Below are 7,500 nucleotides of genomic sequence, written 5' to 3' on the forward strand. Positions count from 1 at the left end.
CAGACTACAATTCGGGCGACCGGGACGCTGATTCTCAAGCTGGGCTCTTCCCGGTTTGCTCGCCGTTACTAAGGGAATCCTGGTTAGTTTATCTTCTTCCGCTTATTAATATGCTTAAACTCAGCGGGTAGTCCTGCCTGACCTGGGGTTGCGTCATGGGCAGTGCCCTGGGGCATCGCTTGAGGGTCGCGGGACGCACTCCTATCAGTGAAAGGGCACTCGCCGGGACGCGAATGTGCTTTGGGTACAACCACCACCGGTCGTGATCGCTGCCACCGGGATCCCTCTTTTTGGGCCCACCGTGCCCTCGCCGGCACGGGGGGCCAAGTTCCGCCCCGCCCCCACGCGCGCCCGTCCCCTTGGGTAAGACGCGGGGAGGGAGAAGAGGCGACTGCGTGCGTGACGCCCAGGCAGACGTGCCCTCGACCTGATGGCTTCGGGCGCAACTTGCGTTCAAAGACTCGATGGTTCACGGGATTCTACAATTCACACCAAGTATCGCATTTCGCTACGTTTTTCATCGATGCGAGAGCCGAGATATCCATTGCTGAGAGTCATTTTTGCGTAAGTGAAAGAGGCAACGCCCCATCGCACCCGTTGCAGGGGTCGGAGGCACACTCATTCGTTTCGTTTTCCTTGGCGCTTCCTGCGCTGGTGTTTATTGTTCGTCGCGGGAGGGCGCGACGCAACCTGGAAGGCCGCGGTCACACGCCCCCGCGCCGGAAAGGGGCGGGGCACCACAGAGGGTCACCCACCCCTCTCGCCGTAGGGTTTTACTGGTTTGCGGGTCGTTTTGCTCTTGTAGGGTTCGATAATGATCCTTCCGCAGGTTCACCTACGGAAACCTTGTTACGACTTCTCCTTCCTCTAAATGATAAGGTTCAATGGACTTCTCGCGACGTCGCTGGCAGCGAACCACCCACGTCTCCGTGATCCAAACACTTCACCGGACCATTCAATCGGTAGGAGCAACGGATGGTGTGTACAAAGGGCAGGGACGTAGTTAACGCGAGCTGATGACTCACGCTTACTAGGAATTCCTCATTGAAGACTAACAATTGCAATGATCTATCCCCATCACGATGAAATTTCAAAGATTACTCGGGCCTGTCGGCCAAGGCTATAGACTCAATGAATACATTAGTGTAGCGCGCATGCGGTCCAGAACATTTAAGGGCAACACAGACCTGTTATTGCCTCAAACTTCTATGGCTTGAAAGGCTATAATCCCTCTAAGAAGCTAGCTGTGGAGGGTCATCTCCACATAGGTAGTTAGCAGGCTGAGGTCTCGTTCGTTAACGGAATTAACCAGACAAATCGCTCCACTAACTAAGAACGGCCATGCACCACCACCCATAAAATCATCAGCTAGGAGTTCATCAAAGAGGTGTTGTTAGGCCTTGATTTCCCCAGAACCTATGTTAATTAGGTGATGGAATGTATCTCTTCTACCTCCTTCTCCTTATTAATTAATGGCAGTTCATGTGAGTTTTTCAAAGGGGAGTGGGGCCTTAGGTAAGGGGATCCGCTGTCCTCATTTCTGTTTGTTGTTTTCCTGAAGTATTTTTCTAGCCTGTTGAAGATTGGGACAGAGAATTCTGAGTTTAATTTCCATCCTCGATGCGGCAACCTTCAGATTACTCACTTAGCATTTGCAGATGACTTGCTGTTACTTGCCAGGGGTGATGTTCCGTCAATTAAAATTATTTTAGACTACCTGTCAGAGTTTGGAGTAGTCTCAGGTTTATCTGTGAATGAACTGAAATCTCATATGTACTGTGCTGGCATTGGAGAGCAGGATATGGAGGTGATTCAGAGTTTAGCTAAATTTCCTAAAGGTCGTATGCCCTTTCGGTACCTTGGCGTTCCTATAACTGCTGCAAAACTTAAAGTGAACTGTTATTCCCCTCTTATTGATAAGATTGCTGGCCATATTAATGCTTGGAAGAGTGTGACTTTATCTTATGCGGGGATAGCAGAGTTGATCAAGAGCATCCTTCAAGGAGTGGAGTGTTTTTGGCTCTCCATCCTGCCAATCCCAGCTGCGGTCATCGATAGAATTATTCGGCTTTGCAAGTGTTTCCTTTGGAACTCGGCTCATTCGCTTGTTGCGTGGAAGGAGATTTGCTTGCCAAAAATTGAAGGTGGAATGGGCTTTAAGGATTTGAGCTGCTAGAATTCTGCCTTGCTGGCTAAGGTTCTTTGGGATTTCCATTGTAAGAAGGATTCTCTTTGGGTGAGATGGGTTAATCATGTCTACTTGGGGGACTCGCCGATATGGGGTAGATTATCTAAGAAAGATGATTCCCCCCTTCTGAAGAAGATTTTTCTTATCAGAGATTCCATTTGCTAGAGGGAAGGGTCGGTGGATGCTGTTGTCCGGTTAATTGAAAGCTGGAGGGATGGTGAGTCTATTAAAATTTCTCATGCCTACAGTTATTTCCGGCCTAAGGGTCTGCGTAAGATATGGACGGGGGATGTGTGGAGCGTGGCAATTCCGCCCAAACATGCCTTCACGTTGTGGCTGGGCATTAAATCCAAATTGTTAACTAAAGACAACTTGCGATTTATTGACATTGATAGATCGTGCAGCCTATGTGGGGCCAGTGAGGAATCCCACCAGCACATTTTCTTCCAATGTGAAGTGAGCTTGAGGATCTGGGGGCAAGTTAAAGCTTGGATGGGCTTGCGGCGTTCTATGTCTACCTTAGCTAGCTCCTTGAAGTGGATCAAGAAAGAGGCTCGGGGCTCATCTTGGCAGAGTAAGGCTAAGCATGTAGCCCTTGCATGCACTGTCTATTATATATGGGCAGCTCATAACCGTCTCATTTTTGAAGGCTAAAGTCCTTCAGTGGATTGCATTATTAGCAGGGTTAAAACTCAAGTATACAAGATAATCTTTTCTATGTATCCTCATGTTTTAACTCATTTTGAATCCCTTACTATGGGTAATTAGTTTTGGCCATCTCATGTTTCCCTGGGTATGCCCAGAGTATTTGTATAGTCTTATTTTTTATCAATATAATTTTATTTACTGATAAAAAAAAAAGAAAGAGCTCTCAGTCAAAAAGTGAGGTTAGAGAAAGAGTGTCTCGCTGGGGGAAGGGGGGCGATTTTTGTTTTCCTTCTTGCGACTGCCTCACTGTGGGACTGTTTGTTATTTCTTTGCATTGTTTCAGTGATTCTCATTCTAGAGATTCATTGTTCATTGCTTGGCTTTTGTGTGTTGGATGCGGATTGGCCGAGAGTTACTTTAATCGGGTCAGCGTCGGCTTCATTGAAGCAGAGTTCAAAAAATTTCAAAATTTCGAATTTCCCGCCTGTCACTTTTTGAATTTTCAGCGTTGATCTAGGTTGTAAAGCCAGTGCAACTGCTACGAATCTTCTTAGTGGTGGTCCCCGACCTTCAGACTTTGGGGTTCCTTAGTTCGTTTTGGTGCTGAGGGTCCCAGCCATGCCAGTCCACTGGGGATCTGAAGTCCTCTAGGTAGCTGTCATTTATTCGGTCATCCTCCATGGCCATTAAGGTTATTCCAACCACGGTTTCAATGGCCCCAACTGTCGAAGCAGGAGTTAATGGAGATGCCTTGTCATCAAGTATTTCAGCAAAGCCAGATGGTGACGAACTGGAATCTTCCTCCAAGTCGTGCACCCTTGGCAATGAAAACACTGTATCGGTTAACCGAGTTGAAGGGCCCAGTGAGGTGAGTCCTTCTATTCCGTTTGAACCCAAAGTATCAACCCCATGGGTGGGTCTTTTTAAGGATAGCAAGAAGTAGCAAGTTTATGGTTTTGCCCTGCCAAAGTTCGAGAACGCAAGCGAGATGCTTGTAGTAGATCCACTAGAGTTGGATAATGTTGAGAGGGCTCTAGGCCATTGTTTAGTGGGTTATTTTGCTGGGAAATTCCCAGGAAAACAAGCTCTACTAAAGCTCTACAACTCATGGGAGGTCCCATACCAATATTTCCCTCACGCAAGCAGATGGCTTATTTTTAAATTCGGGGATGCCGAGTCAAGAGACCAGGTGCTCAGGGGAGGGCCGTATCTTGTGTATGGGCGTCCTTTGTTCCTTAAGGTTATGCCCCCTTGCTTTGAGTTTGATGAGACGCTGGATCTTCATTTGCCGCTATGGGTCAAATTTCCAAGCCTTCTTATTGATTTCTGGAACCCAACTCTGCTTGGGAGGATCGCATCCAGATTGGGTGTGCCTATTGCGAGTGATAGGAACACTGCAACCAAAGAGAGGCTCCCCTTTGCTCGAGCTCTCGTGGAGGTTGACGTATCTAAGGACCTGGTCCGTGAGGTCACTTTAATGATGCCTGCGGTAAGCTTCATCACCAGCATGTTGTTTATGAGTATGAGCCACAATTCTGTTCGCTTTGTATGGCTTTTGGCCACTCCCGTGAGGGTTGCAAGACCAATAAACCAAAGCCGATTCCGACTGAGGGGCCTGATATGGTTCCTAATGAAGCTCCTGAGGTGGGCAAGGAGACCCCAGATCCTGATTGCTCGCAGCAAGAGGATCCTCCATTGAAGGAGCAGGAGCAAGCTTTTGTTGTTGTTAATGTTGAAGCCTTGGAGCTCACTCCGAATAAGGGACATCCTGATGTTTCAAAGTCTGATGACGATGGGGAATATGAGGTGGTGGTCTCCAGAAAGAAGAAGAAATCTGCCAAATCAAAGGCCGCCAAGCAAAAGAAGAAGGAAGAATCCTCTCCAAAGGAGAAGGGAATTTCTGATCCTTCCCAAAGCCAGCCAGGTGACAAGCCATCTATGATTACAAAAGAAGTTGATCCCTCTCAAAGCCGGCCAGGCGACAAGGAATCTAAGACTTCAAAAGTAGTTGACCCTTCCCAAAGCCGTCTAGGTGATAAGGCATCTAAGGTTCCGAAAGAATCCGATAAGGCATCTAAGGTCCCAAAAGAATCCGACAACTACTTGGCAGAGACTTCCTTTAAAACTCATGACTTAAGGAAGAAGGGCCCCGCCTTTCGTATTCCATCATGATTATTTCTTGCTGGAACATCAAGGGACTCAACATGCCCCTGAAACAAAATGGGGTTAAGCGCCTCATTGATCAGGATCAAGAAAGTGTTACGTCTATTCTAGAAAGTAAGCTTAATCCGTCCAAGCTGCTCAAGGTTATGGCCGTAAATTCCCAGGCTGGGAAGAGATCAATAATTTTCAAGTGCACTCTGTTGGGCGCATCTTGGTGCTTTGGGACCCATCTAAGCTTAGCTTAGAGCCATTGGGGATTTCTCCCCAAGTTATTCACTGCCGCATTTGATGTAAGATTTCTGGTAGCTCTTTCCATGCTAGCTTTGTGTATGCTTTAAATTATGTGTTGGGCAGGCATCCCTTATGGAAGGATCTTATGGACTTCGGTATTGGTCATTCTGGGCCATGGATTGTTATGGGGGACTTTAATTGCGTTCTCCGTGCCAACGAGAAGATCAATGGGGCAGATATCACCCCATATGAAACCAATGGGCTGTCAGATTGTTGCTTGTTTACGGGGCTCTTGGACTTAGCTTCCATCGGCTGCTTTTATACTTGGACGAACAACTCAGTTTGTTCCAAGTTGGACCGTGTTATGATTAACCAAGATTGGGCAACAAGCAACCTTATGGGTGATGCCAATCTTTTGCCTGCGGGATGTCTATCTGATCATTCCCCATATGTTGTGTCTCTTCTCCAACAGCGAGGTCCCCAAAAGAAGCCTTTTAGGTTCTTTAATATGTGGGCTGACCATGGAGACTTCTTCAGCATTGTCACCTCTGTTTTCCATTAGCATGTTTCTGGTACTAAGCAATTCAGCTTATGTAGGAAGCTTAAGCTTTTTAAGGGGCCCCTTAGGAGCTTGAATTTGAAGTATTTCAGCCACATCTCTTCCAGAGTGGCTATTGCAGATAAAGATCTTGAAGAGGCTCAACTCTTGCTCAATGCCCATCCTCAAGGCCAGAGCCTTCAAGCTCAAATTACAATGATGCGGAAGCATGCCTTGATCTTAAAAGAGGCTAAAACATCCTTTTTCCATCAGCAAGCAAAGTGTAATTATCTTAAGCTCAGTGACAGGTGCACAAAATTTTTCCATACAATTGCTATGCGTAATTTTATTACAGCCATTTCTCAGGTCGATGGGTCCGTCACTTCCACCTTGGATAAGGTGCCTAGTGAATTTATTCGATTCTATGAAGGCTTGTTGGGCTCTTCCAAGCATTGTGTGGCCATTGACCCCCTGATTTTAAGTTTTGGGCCCAGTATTTCATCGGATCAGGCCACGGCTCTTTCCCAAGGTGTTTCTAGCGAGGAGATCAAGGCAACCCTTTTTAGCATTGGCGACGAGAAGGCTCCTGGCCCTGATGGATTTTCTTCCCACTTTTTCAAGAAAGCTTGGCCTATTATAGGCGAGCAATTCACCGAGTTAAGGCATGCTAGTACATTCATTGATTTTCGGCCCATTGCTTGCTGCTCCGTAACTTACAAGGTTATCTCAAAAATCTTAGCTTCAAGGCTTGCTTTGGTCTTAGATACCATCATTGATAGCTCACAGTCAGTTTTTGTCAAGGGCAGGAGTCTTATGGAGAATGTTCACCTTGCCCAAGAGCTCCTTCGGAATTATAACCGCAAGAGGATTTCTCCTCGATGCCTTATCAAGGTCGATCTCCGGAAAGCTTTCGATTTTGTTAATTGGGACTTCCTTCAGCAGATTTTGGACGGCTTGGGTTTCCCCTCTGTTTTCTCCAAGTGGATCACGGAGTGCGTATGTTCGGCCTCTTACTCCATCATGGTTAACAGAGGTATGCATGGCTTTTTCAAAGGCCAGCAAGGCCTTAGACATGGGGACCCCCTGTCTCCCTTTCTCTTTGTTCTCTGCATTGAGTATTTGTCCAGGTCCCTCAGAAAGGCCACAATGAATTTTGAATTTAATTTCCATCTGAAGTGCAGCAATTTGGGCATCTCGCACCTTACTTTCGCAAATGACTTGATGTTATTTGCTAGGGGAGATGTTATCTCTGTCAAGATCCTTATGGGCTGCCTCCGTAATTTTGAAGCTTGCTCGGGGCTGTGTGCTAATGTTCTTAAGTCTAGCTTATACCTTGCGGGTATTAATGATAGCGATTTATCTAATATTCTTGCGGCCACCAGCTTCTCTAGAGGTGATCTTCCCTTTCGATACTTAGGCATTCCCCTCGCTGCGGAGAAGCTCAAGGTTATTCATTACGAGCCTCTCACAGACAGAATCTCGGATTGCATCAAACCCGCTTCCTCGCTTTCATATACTGGTAGATAAGAGCTCATCAGACCTGTTCTGTAAGGGGTTGAGTGCTTCTGGCTATCTATTTTGCCAGCGCCTACTGCTGTTTTAGAGAAAATCTATAGGCTATGCCGACTTTTCTTATGGAATTCCAAGGCTGCTCTTATTGCTTGGCGTGATATCTTCCTCCCCAAAATTGAAGGGGGGCTCGGTCTTAAAGACCTTCAGAGTTGGAACTCTA

General features: G+C 46.7%; 1 protein-coding gene, 1 non-coding gene and 1 pseudogene across 2 annotated transcripts in view; 1 reads left to right on the forward strand and 2 right to left on the reverse strand.

The window, feature by feature from the left end:
• LOC127791248 (28S ribosomal RNA) overlaps positions 1 to 151 on the reverse strand; it is a 3,329-nt pseudogene extending 3,178 nt beyond the window's left edge.
• Positions 1 to 7,500, forward strand: part of LOC127790017 (TPD1 protein homolog 1A-like) — a 48,122-nt gene that overhangs the window by 18,434 nt on the left and 22,188 nt on the right. The gene's annotated exons all lie outside the window — the stretch shown is intronic.
• On the reverse strand, positions 401 to 556 carry LOC127791287 (5.8S ribosomal RNA). The gene has a single exon (XR_008020924.1). It is a non-coding gene; the product is annotated as a 5.8S ribosomal RNA (ribosomal RNA).

This window comes from Diospyros lotus, chromosome 14 (assembly GCF_014633365.1).
Source record: "Diospyros lotus cultivar Yz01 chromosome 14, ASM1463336v1, whole genome shotgun sequence".
Lineage (NCBI taxonomy): Eukaryota > Viridiplantae > Streptophyta > Magnoliopsida > Ericales > Ebenaceae > Diospyros > Diospyros lotus.